General features: G+C 38.8%; 1 long non-coding RNA gene across 5 annotated transcripts in view; it reads left to right on the top strand.

Annotated features, from left to right (window-relative positions):
- LOC111267805 (uncharacterized) overlaps positions 1 to 19,013 on the top strand; it is a 105,863-nt gene that overhangs the window by 7,310 nt on the left and 79,540 nt on the right. Inside the window, exon 1 of one of the 5 annotated variants that reach the window (XR_015313956.1) lies at positions 859 to 951. The exons of the other annotated variants lie outside the window; for them this stretch is intronic. This is a non-coding gene — a long non-coding RNA (uncharacterized LOC111267805). Of the gene's footprint in view, positions 1 to 858; positions 952 to 19,013 lie in introns of those variants that run through there. 5 annotated transcript variants of the gene reach the window in all.

Here is a 19,013-nt window from a genome sequence, read left to right as displayed (position 1 = left end):
GGGGGTGGGGTGGGGGGGGGTGTTTAGTATGACCAATTGCTGAATTAAAAGAGGCCAAAAGCGGGACAGGGTCGTTAAACTTAACTAAAAAGTTACTCTAAAGGATCGTTAAAGATCGTCGGTGCCAAGGAGAACTGCTACGATTTCGGAAAGTTTCTAGGAAGTGGCAAACATTGAGTATTGTGATGAAATAACAGCCAACTAGAGCTCCGAACAACCACTGCATACTGGCTGCTGTTCCTACTATCGTTCAGAATCAGGACAATAAGCACAGGAGTTTAACGCGGGGAATGCATATACACACGTATATCCTTGTTCTGAAATAGAGTAGAAAGTAATTACTTATTGCAATTTTTTTCATAATATATATATATATTAAAAAGGGTGAACAACTCGTATTGAGTTTGAAGCAAGTTTCGTAAAAACTGTTGACCTCTGATATTCATAATTATATAATCATAAAATAAATAAAGGAATTCATAATTTAATTCGAATTTGAGTAAAGAATTCCTGTGCACAATGAACTATGAAAGTCTCTCCTCGAACAACATACCTCTATAGGAATTTAGCCATCGCCAGCAAGTGGCCTAGTGGCCGAACGGAACCTGCGTCGTCGTAGCTATTTTTCGTCGTTATGTTCGCTTATTGAACACTGTTTCATTTTAGGCCATTTTTAAACGGCACGTTATGTACGTTTGATAGCGACAAAGAGTCTTGATTGCTGTCGAGTCGTTGGCTCGTTGCCATACACCGCCGGAGAAAGATGTGCTGTGATTCATCGGTTCGAAACCCACACACTGCCCGCTCCGCTGAATGTATCCAGAAAGACATTTTGGTCAATTAATTGGAATTCTGCTAGTTCCGTCGAGCATTTCTTCTATGTTAAGCTCCTAAATATAAGTGTCGAAGCTGCTCCTTCAACACTGCAATGTTAACGCTAAAACAAATAGGGTACGTTTAGCGGCCGCTTCAACAATGGTCTCAGCAACCCAACTTAGCTCAAGCAGAGTTTTAAATAGAGATGTTTATAATACTTGTTTATACTTCGTTTAATTATTATTTTCCGCAGTTGACAGCTGCCTAAATGATTCTTATATATAGGGCTAAGTTCAATAGTGCCTATCTACCAACAGACAAATCTTGTAACGCGTGGACGAGTTTTCTTGAGCCTCACATCTGTCCCCGTTTCGCATTCTGATTTCGTCACCACGCGTGAAACCAGATTTCTCTTGACAGACACCAAGAATATCGACTTTGAACGATGTAAATGTGACTGCGATCTTTAGCAAATACCTACACGCTGTGAAAATACCCTAGTACACTGCTTCGTTTTTTGGTGGTCGGAGTGACGGTCTCCTTAGGTAGACTGTGCACGCATGTGACCAGCTTCTCAGGATTCGGATTAGATCCAATGAAGAAGGTTTTAAAGATCTACTAAAGTTGTATTCATACGTCTACGTGTATAGGACTGTTTAAGGCAAAGTGGTTTACGATGTTAGACTTTTCTAGTGCAGTCATCACGGTATGATTATGCCGACCAGTCAGTCATCGCCTAAAGGCTCAGAATTCCTAACCTCGTTGTAGTTACTAGTTCGGCTTTAGTGCTGACAGTTTACTCCGTTCCTCTGGTGACATTAACGCAATACAATTTCCAAAATCAATAAATAAAGTCACCTGTATTGAATACACATAAGTAGAAGGTCAGCTTCGTCAATATATCCAGGACCCGCACCTGATGCTTGGATAATCAAGAATACTTTGTAAAATCGTAAAGCTCCAACATATTGTCTGTAACACAACCCGGAAGCGAAAGCTCCTTTTTGACCCAAACAGTTAAAGACTCTGGATTATTAAGTAACTAAAGCCTATGCAAATTGCCGGAGTGACCTAAAAAAAATTGTGGAGAATCGGCAGTGAAACCTCTGGAACTTCAATCGTGATAACGGAAGGAACTGCCGTCAAAGACAAAACGTAGTTGGTATTGATAAGAAGGCCGATATAGATAAGCTAAAACTAGGTCTTCAAAGAACTTCCTATGAGAAACGGTGTCCCACCAAACAGCACACCCCATTTTAACGGATGCGTGTGTATCTTGTTCCTACCTCACGTATGTGAATTAGGTTGAGAATTTCAATAGGATTAGATTTCCAAAGCTTTATTTATAATGCGGCTTTGGTTGCTTCATGAAGCATATCATGAACAAATTATGGATGAAACGAGGAAAACTAAGCCCAATTGAAAATGTATTATAATCTATGCAATAGGTTATCAAACTATGCAATTTTTTTCGGGTTCTTCCTGCACATGCACACCGAATCACCGAACCGTACCAATCCTTCGCAGTCTCACAACACTCGCTTTCTGAGTAAGTCGCAACTGCATTGGAAATACTACATTTAGTCACCTTGGTTTTATTTCAAAGGGGTTAGCATATTTATAAAAAGTAAATTATTTAACATTTTATCGAGACATATAGGGCGTGGTTCTTTAGAAACCATTTTGTGGCTAAGGCATACAGTGCTACCTAAACGGAACTATCAGGTTAGATATTATAACATTAGAAGCTCAAACAATTAACATTTACTAGGTTTTTAATTGAACTCAAGTACTAATTGCCCATCAACATGGATGCCTGTTTAGAAATGTGTACGTCTTCGACGCTGACAATAATATACTGTATTCAATGATACCATAACATGCTATCTAAGCTGCAAAGAAAGATATGAGCACAATTTGACTTGGTTGACAAAGCGATGAGTGCGGCATGCAGTACAGTAGCATAAGCGCTAAGGAGAGCTTTACGATACGAGTCTCGCGCACGAACGCACGTAAAGCTCTTAGAGGTTATAACGTGTTTGTCAAGTACACGTATATAATTTTGTGAAAGGCATACCATCGGCCCAGAAAGAGACATTGCTTTGACTCTGCCTAACGTTGCGTTATTTTTTTTTCTGCATGAACTTAAAATGGTTTATGATTACAGTTATCTGTCAGTCTTGGCAAAACTGCAGCAGATCTCTGAGCATGTAGTTGTAGCAATTGTATTTTAGTAAAAGAAAATTCTTTCATCGGATTTATTTAAATTGATTTTTCGTCGATAACCTTATTTCATCACATCAAAGATAGCGTCAGCAGCACAATGATCCTAACGAACGTCGCCTCTCCGAAAACCTAAAAACTGAAAAAAGGTTTTTTGGTCCTTGGCCGACTCTCGGGTGGGAATGGCTCTTATACCGTTAGCGTTAAAGTCTCTTCGAAGAGATGCACGCTATTGGCCTTATAGTCACACAGCCTTTATATGCGGCCCTATATCAGCATTGTTGCAATACTGTAGACGGAAAGAACATTCCTTTTCCTTATTTTTAAGAAATATTTTTGCGAAAAACATTTTGAGAGGAAGTCCTTATTCGGAAATGGGGTTTATCTAAAGCTGGCCCGTAATACTTGCCCTGCTACCGCCTGAACCAGCACCGAATAATCCACGAACTGAGACTTTAGTTTCAATCAGATCTAAGACGATCACAATTTTCAAGCCTCAGAAATTAGTCAGAAACGGATCGGGAGCAACAATAAAGATTCGTAAATGACCATTCAAAGTCCTATTATAGAATACTTGTGAGTGACAATTGCACCCAGTAAACACATTTAGAAAAACTCTTTGGTGGACACATTTGTAAAAACGTTTGGATACCTAGGAGCATCCCCGTCTTAGAAAATGGTCAGCTTGCCACTAATCTAACATTAATTTAAGTCTAGTGTTCTTTAAAATTAGTTTGTCAAAAGCAGACAATCTAAATACCAACATCCCTTGGCAACTCATCCCTCACATCCTTAGCTTATTTTTCCAGTAATAAGAGGGCTGTAGAGCTCCTGCGTGATACTCTGCGATTGACATCTGAGGGACGGAAGTGGCAGTTATGTTGCCATTCTAAAAGTGAATCTTACATAGTTGTAGAAGGAATAAATGGCACAATCTATTCGTGAAGCACCGTGAATCATAGGGAAATAATAGTATATTGTATGCTGGTAAAGTGCTACAGGCTTTCCAGTCGATCGCGACCCTTTAGCATTGTTACAAGCTATAAGAAAGCAGCTCCGACTTGGCTTGGCCTGAGCGCACGACGGCGAAAAGTAGTGAGAAAAATCTGTCCTGTACTAATATATATAGCTGGGTTGCCCATAGGCTCGAATGTAGACTCCAAAAAAATAATTTACCTAGCCGTTTGGTCAACTACATTTAACAGTACAAGTTGTTTTTCATCTCAACATACGATAGACACAAAATTCGATCTTAAAAAAATATATTGTTCGTTGCTCTTATTTTCTGCGATCGGCTCCAACATAGTGTTTTCTCCCGGTAAACGTTGAGAATTTTTTAAAAATATTGATGTCGCCATACTGTTTTTGCGTTCAATTTATCGAGTAGCCTAGAAGTAAAGTCAGTTTCACTTTGAGATCTTTGACTAATTAAACGTAGCGATAATTGGCACCACTGAACGGGACGTGCGCCTCACGCGACAGAGGATGATCAGAATGGCTGGGTGAAAGGTAGTAACTAAGCGGGATCGCTTGAATACTGCCGTAGATTCAATAAAATAAGGCGATGGGTAGGCTACAATGAGGAAACTGCAGTAGAACAATAAACAGGATGATTGCAGTGTAAAACTATCGCATAGAAAACGGGCCCAGAACCCACGTGCTTTACTTAGGGTTAACAAGGTTGGGTATGTATAGGCTCAGTGTGGATCATATGCTGGAAATGAATGAAGACGCCAATTGTCATACTGGGTGCTTATGGGTAACAGCAGTCAAATGCTATACACGCGTGGGGCCGTCCGGTAGCAGGCAGGTAGAGTAACGATATGAGTTTTATGACAAGTAACAATCGGGATATTACTTCTCATAAAACTTAAAAGAAAAGACATATTTATATTACGAAAAACTATTCAAAGCAAGGCAAAGAGGGGGTTCATCGAATTTTCGGTAAATACGCCGAATGTACTGCAAAATGTTCTTTCTGTTCTTTTCACGTTAGCGTCATGGTCTCGAGATTGCAGGTTCTCGATCACTAGCTATCATAACTATAAAAATAGAACTTTAATCAAAGTACAACAAGCGTAGTGAAGTTAATGGAAGACAAAGGAACTCAAACACGTAAACAGCTGCATGACGGACTATAGGTGGTTTGTACTGGGTAGCCACCGAAAGCGTGGTTACCTATTTATGTTATTTCTTACAGTCCACCATTCTAAGCACGCGTAGGTAAACGGATTTTTTTGTTTTTTTCTAAATACGAAAAGGTCAGATTCGATATTGTCTGCAGATTTGTACGCAGCAGTTTTTCGAACGGTTTTGTTATAGCGAAATTGTTTCGATATGTACGGTTAACTCGCATAGTCAAGCGGCAAATCAGCAAGAATTTTCTTATGCAGAACTAAGGGAATATGGGCGGTAAAAGAGCGCCGAGTTAAGAATGGAAGTTTCAAATTTTTCTAAATTCATCAGCATATACAGAACTTACATGTATAATGAAAGACTGAAATCTAATATATAAGAACACGCAGTCTCTCCCAAGGCTACAAAAGGTGCGAGAATTTATGCCGCTTATGTTCGAAACGCCGTTTCCATCTTAGTTGAATAACCAACTAATAGAAATAATCAATTCCCAGCTAGAAGAGGTTCAGACGTATGAAAAGTGCATTCTTGCAAAAGAAAGAAGTTTTGCTTGCTACCTTGTCCTAGGTAGCCTACCTTCGTAATTATATCCATTTGCAATACTGTATGTTAGTTTGTTTCTTACGGCAAAATAGGACATTATGTAGTCCAGTTCGCCTGGACTATACACTTCGAAAAGGGACAGATTTCACGTAATTATATGAGGCCAGAGTCGATTTTTATACTTGCTCATACTTTACTCGAACTGCGAAGATGTGAACAGACTGCGTCATACGTCCGTCACAGTTTTCAGTATTATGGGGTCGCGTCTCTCCAGAACATGCTAAAAAGGAGCATTTTACCGTTGTTTCATTTGATTGTCTGGTCTCCACCGTCTAATTGAGTCTAAACTATATAGTGAAAAAGACGTACCATAGTTGCTATTAAAGTGTTCTTAAGAAAAATGTGTTTATCTTTTACTTTTATTGATAGAGTAAGTTCTGTTAGCTAGATGTTGCAGGAAGTGGCGATGAGGGGCTGACAAATCCACGAAACGTTTCTAAATGCTGATCCATCAGTAACAGGCCTAATAGCATTGTTTAGAATTACTTTAAAGAAGTTCGGATAAGAAGTTCAATACCAGAAATCTAGAAAGATTAAACGGGAGTACGTATGACAAGATCCATCGTCTTTTTTATCACCCAAATACTTACTAACTTCGGGGTCTACAAAGGTGACTTTGAATATCCGATCGGATCTACAAATTCGATCCGACTTCGAATTTGGACAATAGAAGATACTTCTGAATTTAGCAAGGGCGTTCCCACTTCACCACCATGGGGACTTCATGGAACTCCTGTTCCGTCCCACATATTATTAGTTACTACTTGCTTTTGAAATGATACGCAACGTACATGATCAAATGACGAAGCAAACATACAATGCCTTTTATTGATACATAGCAACGATTGCGTTGTTATGCATCGCTCCCAGGTGAAATAATAGACAGGTTATTAGAGACTGTAAATAATCGAAATCCGCGGACTAGACCGCTTTTAGACTGGTCAGCCGAAACACCTGCAGCTCATCTGGAGCGAAGGCAAATATACTAGGTCAGCATCTCACTCCCTTTGCCAGGGATTAGGCTTCACAGTCACCTTTGTCTAGTGATTTTCTGTAAATTTCGGAAACGCGTTGTTCGGGGCCTTATTTCCTGAATTATTGCCCATTAGTGATAAAGACCGTATCCAATCCCTAGCGCGCAGACACATGGGTCAGGCATAGAAGGCGGTCTGTATAGGTCGCAGTTTATATTCTGCTATATTCTATATATCTATATTCGTGTAGGCCTATGCCGTATAACATGTTTTTGTGACTTGGTTCAACACAGAGGTGGACGAGGTGTTTAGCAAAGCACTACTAAAAACTTTGGTGATACGAATGGTTGCTTTATTCTTCAAAGAACTGACCCGACCAGTAAAGAGAGACTGCGTGGAGGGTACATTCCGATTTAGGAGGAAACACATATTAGCTCTTTTCTGAAACGATATCCCGCTTCAGGCGACCTGCCAGTAACCACAAATATCTAATAATAACCGCTTTCTACGTGATGCTGCACGCAGGCTCTGAGCAGGCGTTCATGTGTTCTATCTGTGATCCTACTCTATTTAATTACTTTTAAGTACGAGTCTCAGCCCGAAGTCCGTCACAAACGCGTCCATGAGGTGTGAGAGTTTAAACATCAGTAGTGGTCTTTGACGACCCGGTCGAGCTTGTCGGATCAAGACCCGTAAAACGTTGGGACATTGTGGTCGTCATAAGAGTTGAACAGGACCAAGAAAAAAATAGAAGGTTCTGGTGGCAACTTGAAGTTTCTGCTTAGTTGCTAGGTGCATCCATTTTGTTCTCGCTTATGTAGACACATGCTCTTTTGCCACGTTTTTGTGTGTTTTGCGTCTCAGCTGTGTTTATTGAGGCGACTGAATAGCCTACGTTTCTACAAAAAGGGTACATTGATATCATAATATTATGACTAAGTTTCTCATTTTCATGCAGCATGTTAAGACCAAAGCATAACGTTCGCTACTCGTCACTAAGGGTTCACCCCAGGGGCTTTCTCGATCATTGCTCCTTTGACGCTATGCTTATTGTTATCCTACGTGGAAGCAGACCCAGCTTAATTTCACTCCACCTGCAAAACATGAACTATAGCTAATCTATAAATAAGCCGATAAATAAACCAAGGGCATATGTGATTCGGTTAAAGATTCCAAGATCACCAGAATAGTAACCGCCATGTTTTTCATGAAATCAGTGGCCGTAAAAGACGTTTGTAGAAAGACATGCAATTAGTTATACGTGAGAAAGCATTGATTTTTATTTAGCATGTAGATATTTTTCTCTAAAAACACACCATACCCACACATCCATAATGGGCTAAAAGACCTACGATAGAAAACAATTTTTCGTATTTCAATAAAACGTTACTTCAGATTTTTCTACAAATAATGTGTTATTTACTGTATCACTATGAGGCATTAAGAGATTCGTCGTACTAATAAGTACTTGCTATTTAGAGAAGTTTTAAACTAACGTGGTTAACATTTTCAAGCCCAAGTTTTCATGACGGCGACGTTTAGTATTGTTATAGATGCAACAATAGTCCTTCTTATTATCGTAATAGACTATCAACGCGCAGCCTCATAGCACCCTGCAAGTGTGTCAGGATACAAAATTTGGAAGGTTTTGAAGCCCATAACCCCCACGACGGAATGAAACAGGCATAAAGTTGAGCTCCGGAGAATTACCAGTATGATATTCATTTATTAAAGTACCTAGCGGGGTACTTTTTTAGCTGCCTCCGTTTGTCACGTTAAGCTCTGCCGTTTTTTCTAATATCCTGCCAATATCGCAAGTAATTCTAATAAGAGAGAGGCCTTCGAGCCGCCTGCGAAGAGTTGTGAAATATGCATCTGTGTTTTAAGAATTAAAGACAATATCGACGGGAGGTTTAGCTCTCTCAAATGTTCAACTAAGTAAACCCGTCAAAAGCAATAATACATTATGTAAACATATCACAGCATAAAGTCTAAGTTGACTTTCGACCCATTCAATCAAGCAGAAGGAATGGCGGTCACAGATCGATCAAAGGTTAGTCGTAAGTTTATTTACGGTCAAAAAACGGATATTTTTCTGATAAGGTTTTGCAGCTTAACTCACCGTTTTTACAGTTGCTGATTCTTCTAAATTACTAACAACTTATCAACGATCTATCAAGATTCTAGTTAGTTAACGAAAAAATGGTCTGAAATGAAGAGAAATGTTTATATAATCGTTGGAATTATTATGAGATGTTTGACGCCTTGCGAACCAAATTTCAAAAGATGTATGATAAGACTTGTAATGCCCAAAACGAACAGTCCTTCAAATCAACGAAAATCGGTATATCTCGGCCTTAAATTTCAAGGCGCATCCGAACCTAGATAACCCAAAATATGGCAAGAATGTTTCCGACAATGTCTTACAGAACCGTTACAATGTTAAAGATCTATGAAGCGCTTTCTGTTAGTCTTTATACATTGAAACCAACTTATCAAAAGCCCTCCATGGCTGTATAATTATTATATCAAGTTATTAAATCCAAATTAACGACATGTTGTTTCTTTTCAACGTTTTTTTTTTAAATTTATGATTTATAGGAATAACTGTAATTATACGACTTTGGGTCTGTAGAGCAAAACCTTTGCTTAGCGTTAAACCCTCAATTTCGGGCATAATTTAAATACTTCAATTAGACGTCTTATTGCCAACAGATTGCTGTATTAGATGTCGTTGATCGTAATACTACTTGTCCACCAATTTCTTAAAAAAATTCACTATTAAGGAAGATCATTTTTTATATTTTTTTAATATTTCACATTAAATGTAAAGGTTGGTACCTATGAAAAGTTCCGTTATTGATTTAAGCCCGTACGTATCTGGAGCTCGCACCGGATGCCAGATTCGTCATGTCAAAGCCACAGCCCGGGCGGCTTCTTTAGAGGGATCCAAACAAGTAAAGCCATGCCTAGGCGACCTTGTGTGTACTATAATTTTGTACACCATATGTAGAATTAACGACGCGTACTACTATTCCACTGAAAATAATTTTTAAAGGATGCAGTTTGAATCAAGGTCTTTGTATGGCTTTTTCATAACAATTTTACAATCTGGATTGTTAATCTTTCTTGCCCTTTAGACTTATCAAGATTCTAGTCATCTTCTATTTCAACGTAATTCTCATTTCGAACAACCTGAAGTGCCACCAGTTGCTGGGCGATTTTGCCCAACTCACCCAGTTCTTTTAGACACCGCTCGGTGTCTTCGGAATCCCCCATAGCCCTTACACTTTTTCTGTTGATCCTTAGGCCCCCTTCAGTTATCAGTGTACATTGCTGTTTGTGCCTATGTCCCTTATCATTCCTAGTAAAACAAAACGCTTGAGTAAAATTGATATCTCGATTTTCTCTTACTCCACATGTTTGTTCGACCCAACTATCTGTTTCTCGAGATAAAAACTGTCTGAAGCTGCCTTCGAGGATCATGTTTGCGGATATTCCTTTTTTTCGCTTACCGCAGACGTGACCTGCAGTGCACCCAGAAGCGTAGTTATGTACGTAGTAGTTAAAAAAAAATTGAAATCCTCCACTCTAGCCCACTAGAATGGCCGATACTTCCATGTGCATCCAGCCGCTTTACTAAGGTACTTTTTGGGCTAGTTGCAACCGAGAATTACACCTTTTGCTCACAAGGCGGATGAGCCAATTGCCTTACAATGTGTTTGTTTGCTCAAAAAGTTTAACAAAAATTGAGATCTTAATCTGTACTTGCCATAAAGAAAGTAGACATATGTTCGGTAATGTTTCTACTGGCTGCTTCACCTATCATCCGATAAGAAGAGCGTAAATCAAACACTTGAACACTTCAGGAAGAAAAATTGAGTTCGATTATTTATTTGCTTTTGGTTTTGTGATTATGGTAGCCATTTTTAATATTTCGCGCAGCATGCGCTACATTCCACGCTCACTTAGCTACACGTACTCGATTTTTCCATAAAGGCAAGATAGCCTCGATAGCAGCTCGCAAAAGCCTCCTCCCCACAGCCGTGGTTAGGCGAACTTCCCCGGGGGCTTCTTTTCGTTTTAAGAACGTCTTTCTTTCCCGGTAACACTGCACAGTTACTGCTACTTATAATAATAATAAAGGAGAATAGCTAGAGACATTCAATTTAGGCAAGAATAAAAGAAATCTCCTTTTAGGTCTCTTGACAATGCAACACGGGGTAACCACCTCCTCCATAGATAGGTTTCTTCGTTGTCCGCTGTTTTTCAGTTGAAAAATGGTAGAACATAAACTAAAATTTCGTTATCCAAAAAAAACAATAGCAATATTTTCACATAGCAAAACAAAAGAACTTTCGATATTTATGATAATTCCTTCAACTTGCAAATAACAGTTGGAACGCCATATTAGAATTTTACAGGTTTAACCCAGTCTCTAGTTGTATATGGAAGCCACAAAGAATTACCGGAGAAAGGCTGGCAATTCATAGAACCTTCATAGAAAAGTTCCCTTATAAGCTGCAACTTTCATTGGAGGTATATTTAGTATATGGAAGAATTGACAGTAAAGCTTGTTGTAGTAGCTCCAAATTTGATTTCTACTTTGAGTTCAAGCAAATATTTGATTTGGTCACACAGATTAGTCATCATATGTGAATGGTTTTCGCAGTAATGGAACTCTACTATAGCCAAAAAAATCTAAGCTCCGAACCAAGTAATCAAGATTAGTTACTTCGATAGCGATAGAGGCATAAGAAAAAATTACATCGGTAATTTTTGTTCCTCTGCTATATCTCGGAGGACGCCTGGCATTGTCTCGACGAATTTCCTCTGCAGTTACAATGAAAAATTACCATATATATATATATATATAAAAATTGGTATTATAAGGATCAAGTCACTACGGGAATAGTTCAGAGACAAGGCCGGACCTATGGGGCCATAGGGCATGCAGTTCTCCCAGTGTATATCTCAATTCGACCTCGTGCTTGCAGATTTGTCAATGGGGTTGCTGTTAGAAAAAAATTGCATTTATTGATATTCGTGGGTAAAAACCCTATCCGCAATAAATTACTTCCCAGATAAGCGTCTCTAGCAGCATCTTTTTAAAAATCGAAGAGACAACCCCATTGAGCTGATTGAAGTTTAAGAATGTCGTTATTATCTACTCACACGTATACAAACAACTGGGGAATCGATTCTAAAATTTGAAAACAGTGTTCTTAAATATTTACTACGTATCTCATATCTGTATTTTTATATTATAGATTATAAAATGTCATCGGCATAGAATACTGATATTCGGCAAAATCTAATCTAAACGTATTGAAACGTCATGGCTACATAAAAACGTGGGTTTGCGTATCAATTCTGTGACGACAACTCCTATTCAGGATTCGTTGTTAATCGCGCCTAGTGAAAACTGTAGCTTTAGGTATATCGGAACTTGTTGCAACAAAACACTAAAAAAATTATTCAATACAATTCAGAGGCATATTGTATCGTTCCATTCCAACAAATGCCGTTTAATATCGCTTTCCATACCGATCGAAAGAGAACAGGCCATTGTCTAATATAAGATTTGATTTTAGCGGGATTCGTTATTTTAACGGGGAATCTTAACCATACGCAAACCTTATTCCCTTTACACCGGTCTAAATATTAAGTTTACATTAAGAACACATATATTTAGTAAACATAACTGCCTAAAAAAAATAAACTCACGCTGCATTTCTCATACAGTCTGCAATTCCTATAAAAGTTTCGAATTGGCACTTGGTTGATTCAAGAACGTCACGGTTTTTCGATGCCTAGAGCATTGGTATAATATGTGTTTTTGTGGTAGAGCATTGTAAATGCTTATCTTCTATCTCAGTGTATACGTTTCTTTCTTTCTGAAATAGCGTTACTTATCGATATTGTCTTCATCGCTTATAATACCACTGGCGACAGCTGTTAAGGCTCGCTAAGGGGGATAATAGAACAGTTTTAATCCTGCTAAGTGCAGATGGTACCCCAAATATGATAGAAACCACAGTTCGGGTGCCGAGTGGACCAATCGTTCTAAAGGATTATTTCATCACTCTAATTTTGCACTAACTTGATTTTATTCTTACTACACTCAAGTTAACATAAATTTTAGCCCAAGTGCAGATCTACGCTCACGTAGCTGCGATTGGGACCCTGTTGTAGCAGTTCCGCTACAGCGTCTCAACTATTTCGCTATCGTGATTCTATCACTCTGATTCATAATCCGCTACCGTGCCACAATAAGCTTGCCCTTATTTTGTATTCAGGATATACTTACATAGGGTCCTAGGAAAAAATTGCTAATTTTTCAAAGCTTGTTGTACATTCGTCTAAGAAGATCACCCTTTATTTAATTAGCAGTTGAAGTCAGTGAGGTACAGAGAGTGTAAAATTTCCAACCTATCCAAAGACGGGACAAGTACGAAATCAACTTGTGATCGAAGATTTTCGCATGCCGCCATACTTTGCTCCAGTATGGTAAGCAAAATGGAAGCAATTTTGATTTTTTCACGGGGGCTAGGGAGAAGGAAGGGCAACTCTGCCGGGGTAACAAAAGAGTGTCCAGTTTGTAAAGAAGTGGGTAAACGCATGCGCTCCATATGTAGATCCGGATTTTTTCGACTTCATCTTACAGGGTTGAGAAACCTATCGAGCAAAAGTTATTTCGTTTTACCGTGAATTTCTTGGCTACATTCAGACATACGCAAGCAAGCCAAAATGAATTTAGGTGAACTTATTAATGGTAAACTATGGTAGTTGGATAACGTCAGTCCTCTTTTAAGCCTATCATATATTTATGATTGCTCCTCTATTCTTCCGCAGATATGGGAAGTATTTAAACCAGTTTCAAGCCAAAGTCAACTGAGTTCATTGGAACCAAGTTGTTGGCACTGATAAACTGAACATTTTTATCAGAAATGACGTTAGTTATGCTTTCAAATGCGTGTTCGTCTATATAGAAACAACAAAATGACTTAATCGAGTTTAGACGGGCTTATTTGACCATAGACAGATTTTATTAGCGATAACTTCGTAAACAAATCTGCAAGAGGATTAATTTATAAATCCGCATGTGTCCCATGCTAGGAAGTTCGAACCTCTGCAACGTCGCGGTCGTCTTTTGACACTTTTACTTATATCGATTGTTGTCAATGCTACTTAAAGCAGAGCATCTGTGTTTCAACAATGTACATATAAGCGCAACATGTTAATAAAACATGGTTATTTCATCGTGACTTTTATCACATTTTCAATATTTTGAAGATTGTATCGTAATATTCGTTTGTGTGGACACTATCAGAGTGTGAAATACCTACCGCCTGTTCATGTGTAATGGCCTTCTTCAGCTATAGGCTACCCTAGAGATTGCTGAGCTGGTCATGGCAAGAAAATACTCTATTATAAAAACGACGCCTATGGTGAAAGCAACATTGCGCGATGCGTGTGGTTCGAATAGAATGCAGATGAGGGTTCACCCCAGCTTCCGTAATCCCATAGCGATAGCATTTCAGTTGTTTACTATGGAGTACTGAAATATCATCATTTGTAAAATTCACCGGCCGCTTCAGCCAATACTAAGAAATTTTTACCAATTGATTCGTATTCGGGGGTGACAGCCTATTCTCAGAACGTTTTCTGCTCTGTGTTGGCGCCAAAGTTTCATCAGCACTGGCATAGCCCAGAAAGATCGCTCTTAATCGGTATTGCATTCTATGTTTCTACATTTTTGGCTGATGCGGAGTACATGTGCGCATTTACGTACATATACCTAGAATTTTCAGTGGACACGCGCATACATTTTAGAGCTATTAACGACAGTTCATGGGATGCGATGCTTTCCCTGTCCCACGTAGGGTAGGTTAAAGACAGTCCCGATTAGTCAGTAAGTGAAATAGGTTAACAAGCTTAAAATGGGTTTTCAAGTGCAAATCGGAGAAGAGCTTCGGCCAAATCTCATTGCCATTGTTTCAGATGACAGTAAAGTCTGGCTTTCATGAAAAGATCACTGTTTGATAAACTATGTTTCAGTAGAAGCAAAAATCAAGGACTACTTTTCTATGAACTGGATACATATACGGCTGGGATAACTAGTCGTAAACTGGGCAACATGAAACAAGTTTCACCTATAACTAATGTTTTTACAACTGTTTTTCAATGTTACAGCAAAGACCAAGTTAACTAGTACTCGCTGTGCGAGAACCACCGGTTGAAAGGAATTACGTTTCTCTCTAGATTTTACCTCTCTACTTTTCTACCGTAGGAGCGTGTAACTGAATTGACTCAAGACGATTGGCACGGAAACACTTGTGCCTGTCTACATTTGCTACCTTTTTAGCCGACCCTTAAAGTACCAAAATACAAACAAAAAACACACTCACACAGAGAACCCGTAACGTATCATGCATTTAGTCGATTCTAACCGAATCGCTGATGGATCTATTTCATACATCGTACTTTTTTGGTTGCAGTTTTTGTTTTACCGTAAAAGTAATCAGAGACAACATCTTTATTTTCCAGAGTTACTGGTCCGTACGATCAGACGCTTACATATTACGTGCCGCCTTCAGAGTCGCGAATTAGCAGAAATGAAATTTCTGGAAATAACGAATCCACATGCACACTGCATCAGAGGCAACTCGTCTCATCATATACTCAAATTTTGTTAAACAGTATTTGTTGAAATTTCACCATGGGGCGCTAAAGGCTTCCTGAACAGAGTATAGTGATATGCATTTCTGATAGCGCGATGCCATATAGATATTAGTTAAACTGACGATCTTTTTCCACAAAAGGCGCTCGAAATATGGTTAACTGAGGGCTAGACGTTATAGATGCGTGATGCAGGCTTACGATCGCTAAGAGGGAACACTGCAGGCATCGTCCTTTTTACGAGTAAGGCATACTCTTACTGGCCTATAGGTATCTGTAGATGAAGCAAACGGTCACAAACATTGAGTCTAGGTAAATTGTGATTACTAGCTACTTTTGATTAACACGGGTCAGATGATAGTCTTGAGAAAACAATCTACAGAGAAATTTTTATGCCACCTTTTTCAATCTATAAAGGTAAATTGAACCCGACATGTACATGGCACTGGATGGTTGCAATAAAACAATGTAGGATTTATATGTAATATCATGGTAAAACCGCCAGTTGTCGCAAGTCACGGTCGAAAATTTACTATATTTTGCTATATAACTACGAAACAAATCCTGTTCGCAGCAAACGAACAATATTATGGGTCCGGGTTTCAGGGACCGTTCCTACTACCTCATTCGATTAACTCTTCCCGGTTGCAACCGTATTGTATATTTTATAGCCTATCAGATAAACTGTAGATAACAAACTTTTTCTGTGAAGTGTTTACAGCAGCTTCAGTGTACTGAACAAGAAATGCTTACCTAAACAACACACTCCAAAAAAATCAATTAGGCTTTATAAATATTTGTACATATATGATGAATACAAGATGCATACATAAAGCTCATAGAGGATAGAGGCAAAGATCCTTCACAGAAGGACTCATCTAAACTTGGAACGTTTGCTATACTTTGTCTTTAAAACTGTATAAATATTGCGCCTTTTATATAACACGAGACTTGTTAGACTCTCGCGTAGTCACCAAACAGATTTGAATCTGGGCTGCAGGCGGTGACTGAATTTTATTTGAAGATATGCTTAGAGTATTCACAGGCTTATGTGCACTAACGAGCTGCTGCAGCGTCACTGCCGCTTTGCCGTAGACACTTCAGCTAGCTCCGGCTGCAGAGTCGTTTGGAGAACAGACAGACAAACTTCTGTGGCAGTAATTTTAACTTTCCGAAAGAGTTCTGACGGGATTATGTCGTATACAACTTACATCACATCAGAATATGGATATTGGCTAATAACTTGGTTTCACTCAAAATGGGCGCATTCTTGAGCTGTAAACAAGCCAGCAAACGTTGTCTTTACATAGAATACGCACTTTCCTGTCAGATAATAGTCGGAGACGATTTACTCGTTACTTCTTAGTAAATTTGAAGAACGAGGTACAGAGAGAGCCTCAAGGTTGTAACGACCTCAGAGTCCACACATCTAGCTTGTATGATATGTAACGTATAGAGGAAAATTGGACTATATGGGCCAGGGCCAATATGGGCTACTTCGTTTTTTCTATCAAGCGAACGTTTGCTTTAAATTTTAATACTATTAAACTTTTTACTAGCAAATACTCATTGAATACTATCAGGTACACGCGGGTCAGAAATTTACTGTTATCTGCGTTTTTTGCTACTTTTTCTTTGATCAAACGTAAATTGATCGAGCTCTACACCTAGGCATTTTTTTCGCTTTTCATCAAACGAGCGATAACGAAACAAAATAATCGTCGTCTTTTTCTTAGTTTCCCTTGTTTTGAAGCTGAATTTCTAAAGGCAAATGTAGGGCAAATTACATTTTATAGAAATCATTAAATTGACTTTATGTATGCACCTCAATTATATATGTCGCCCCTTTTCGGACACAAATGAGATCGGATACTACAGATGCAAACTTCTTAGTTTTAAATAACTTAAAGAACTTACTGGCCTCAGATTTGTATGCGTATCAATTTAAAGTTAAACAATGTAGTTGAGCACTCGTTATGGCACATGGCGCTGTTGTCAATAGCGTGTCATATATGGTAGCGACCGAAAGATTTTTGACGACGTTATCGTCATTCGGACAAAACAGGTAATTATGGTCATAGATTAGAACTTACCATAAGTTATTCTTTAAAGCAGAATCATGCATAGCTAGTATACTCACGCAGGCTCCAGTCTGGTCGGGTTAGCTTCGAAGAACGACGCGCATTGTGTTGTTATTATTCTTCCTATTGTAAATATGGCGGTCATTGAGTTATTCAATAGCCGACGTCATACTACGTGGCAGAACTTGGCGATAGATGAATATAACATTTGCCCTGTCTAACATGTGAGTCAACTACTAGCAGACAGCAGCTTCTCTAGCCATAATAACAATCTTTTTGAAGGAAGCAAACATTTTTACTTTTAGTTTTGTTAACTAACTTTAGCACATAAAATCATTGGTGCTCGATATAGCCCCATACCGTACATGCACACAAATGTTGCGCTTCATTTAGTGCGAAGAGACTGGAAAACAACCGGCCGTTGTCCGCCCTTATGAGTTTGCGGTGTTGTTTCAAGGAAAACTGGCTTTTTTCTATTAGCAAGAATAGCGGTTCGAGGCGTTTCTGCTATAATAAAGAATGCCGAATGAAGTTTGTCCAAAATTTGACGAGCAATCCTGTATAGGGTGGACCATAAATTAAGAAAAATATTATAATTCAATAGGCTTCAATGAATAGATCTTTCTAAAATCACAGCCAGAATTTTATTATAGAAATATGGTATGAAACTTTCCATTACCTAGAAGTCTTATTCGTTTTAATTGGAGATAACATTGTAGCACGCTCGCGTCCTACACTTCTGTCTGTCGTACCGTTGGTTCATGAGTGCCTTAATTTTTTGGTCGTTACGTGATAGGGCATCGATAAAACTTGAGCCTTCATGCTTGCATGGACCTGTGCGATTGTGGCTGTTATATCAAGTAACACCTGCCTTGAAAAAGATTCGTCGTGGATTACTTTCAGTTAGTTCCTTTACAGCAAACTTCGGCACCCCCGCGCTACACTGCCTCGAAGAACTTTCAGCGGAAAGAATTCGATTCACTTGAAAAAATCGAATAAGGAGTAAAACAGGATTACTATATTCATTATCCTTTGCTCTAGTGGCGGAGTAAAGGATGAGGAAAGCAGTGCCCGGATTTGAACATAGGTTACCTCTGTGCCCCTCGTGTTAGACAGCAAACACGCTACAACAAAGTCTTGAATGACAATGAAGCTTGCAGGCATTGGAGGCCATAAACTGATGTTTGAACCGTAACAGACCAGCCTTTGTTGCTCATGTTTTAAGGAAATCGATTCTATCCTTATTTTTTTTTGTTGAAGTGTGCTAGGCAATACTTTAGTCAAAGTTATCCATTGTGGTTACATACAGAACGCTGTAGAATTACGTTCTCAGAACTTATCTTTATAGTGTCATCTATTGAATTTGTGTATCTACAGATTAGTTGTATTCTACCTAACGGATCCGTAGATGCCACTACATACACATAACAATATGACAGCGTGCCTGAAGTATCAAGTCTTCCTTAAATGACAAATCCAACACTATATTGTTTCCATA

This window comes from Varroa jacobsoni, unplaced genomic scaffold, assembly GCF_002532875.2.
Source record: "Varroa jacobsoni isolate VJ856 unplaced genomic scaffold, vjacob_1.0 scaffold_1224, whole genome shotgun sequence".
NCBI lineage: Eukaryota > Metazoa > Arthropoda > Arachnida > Mesostigmata > Varroidae > Varroa > Varroa jacobsoni.
This window is presented reverse-complemented; position numbering and strand designations above follow the sequence as displayed.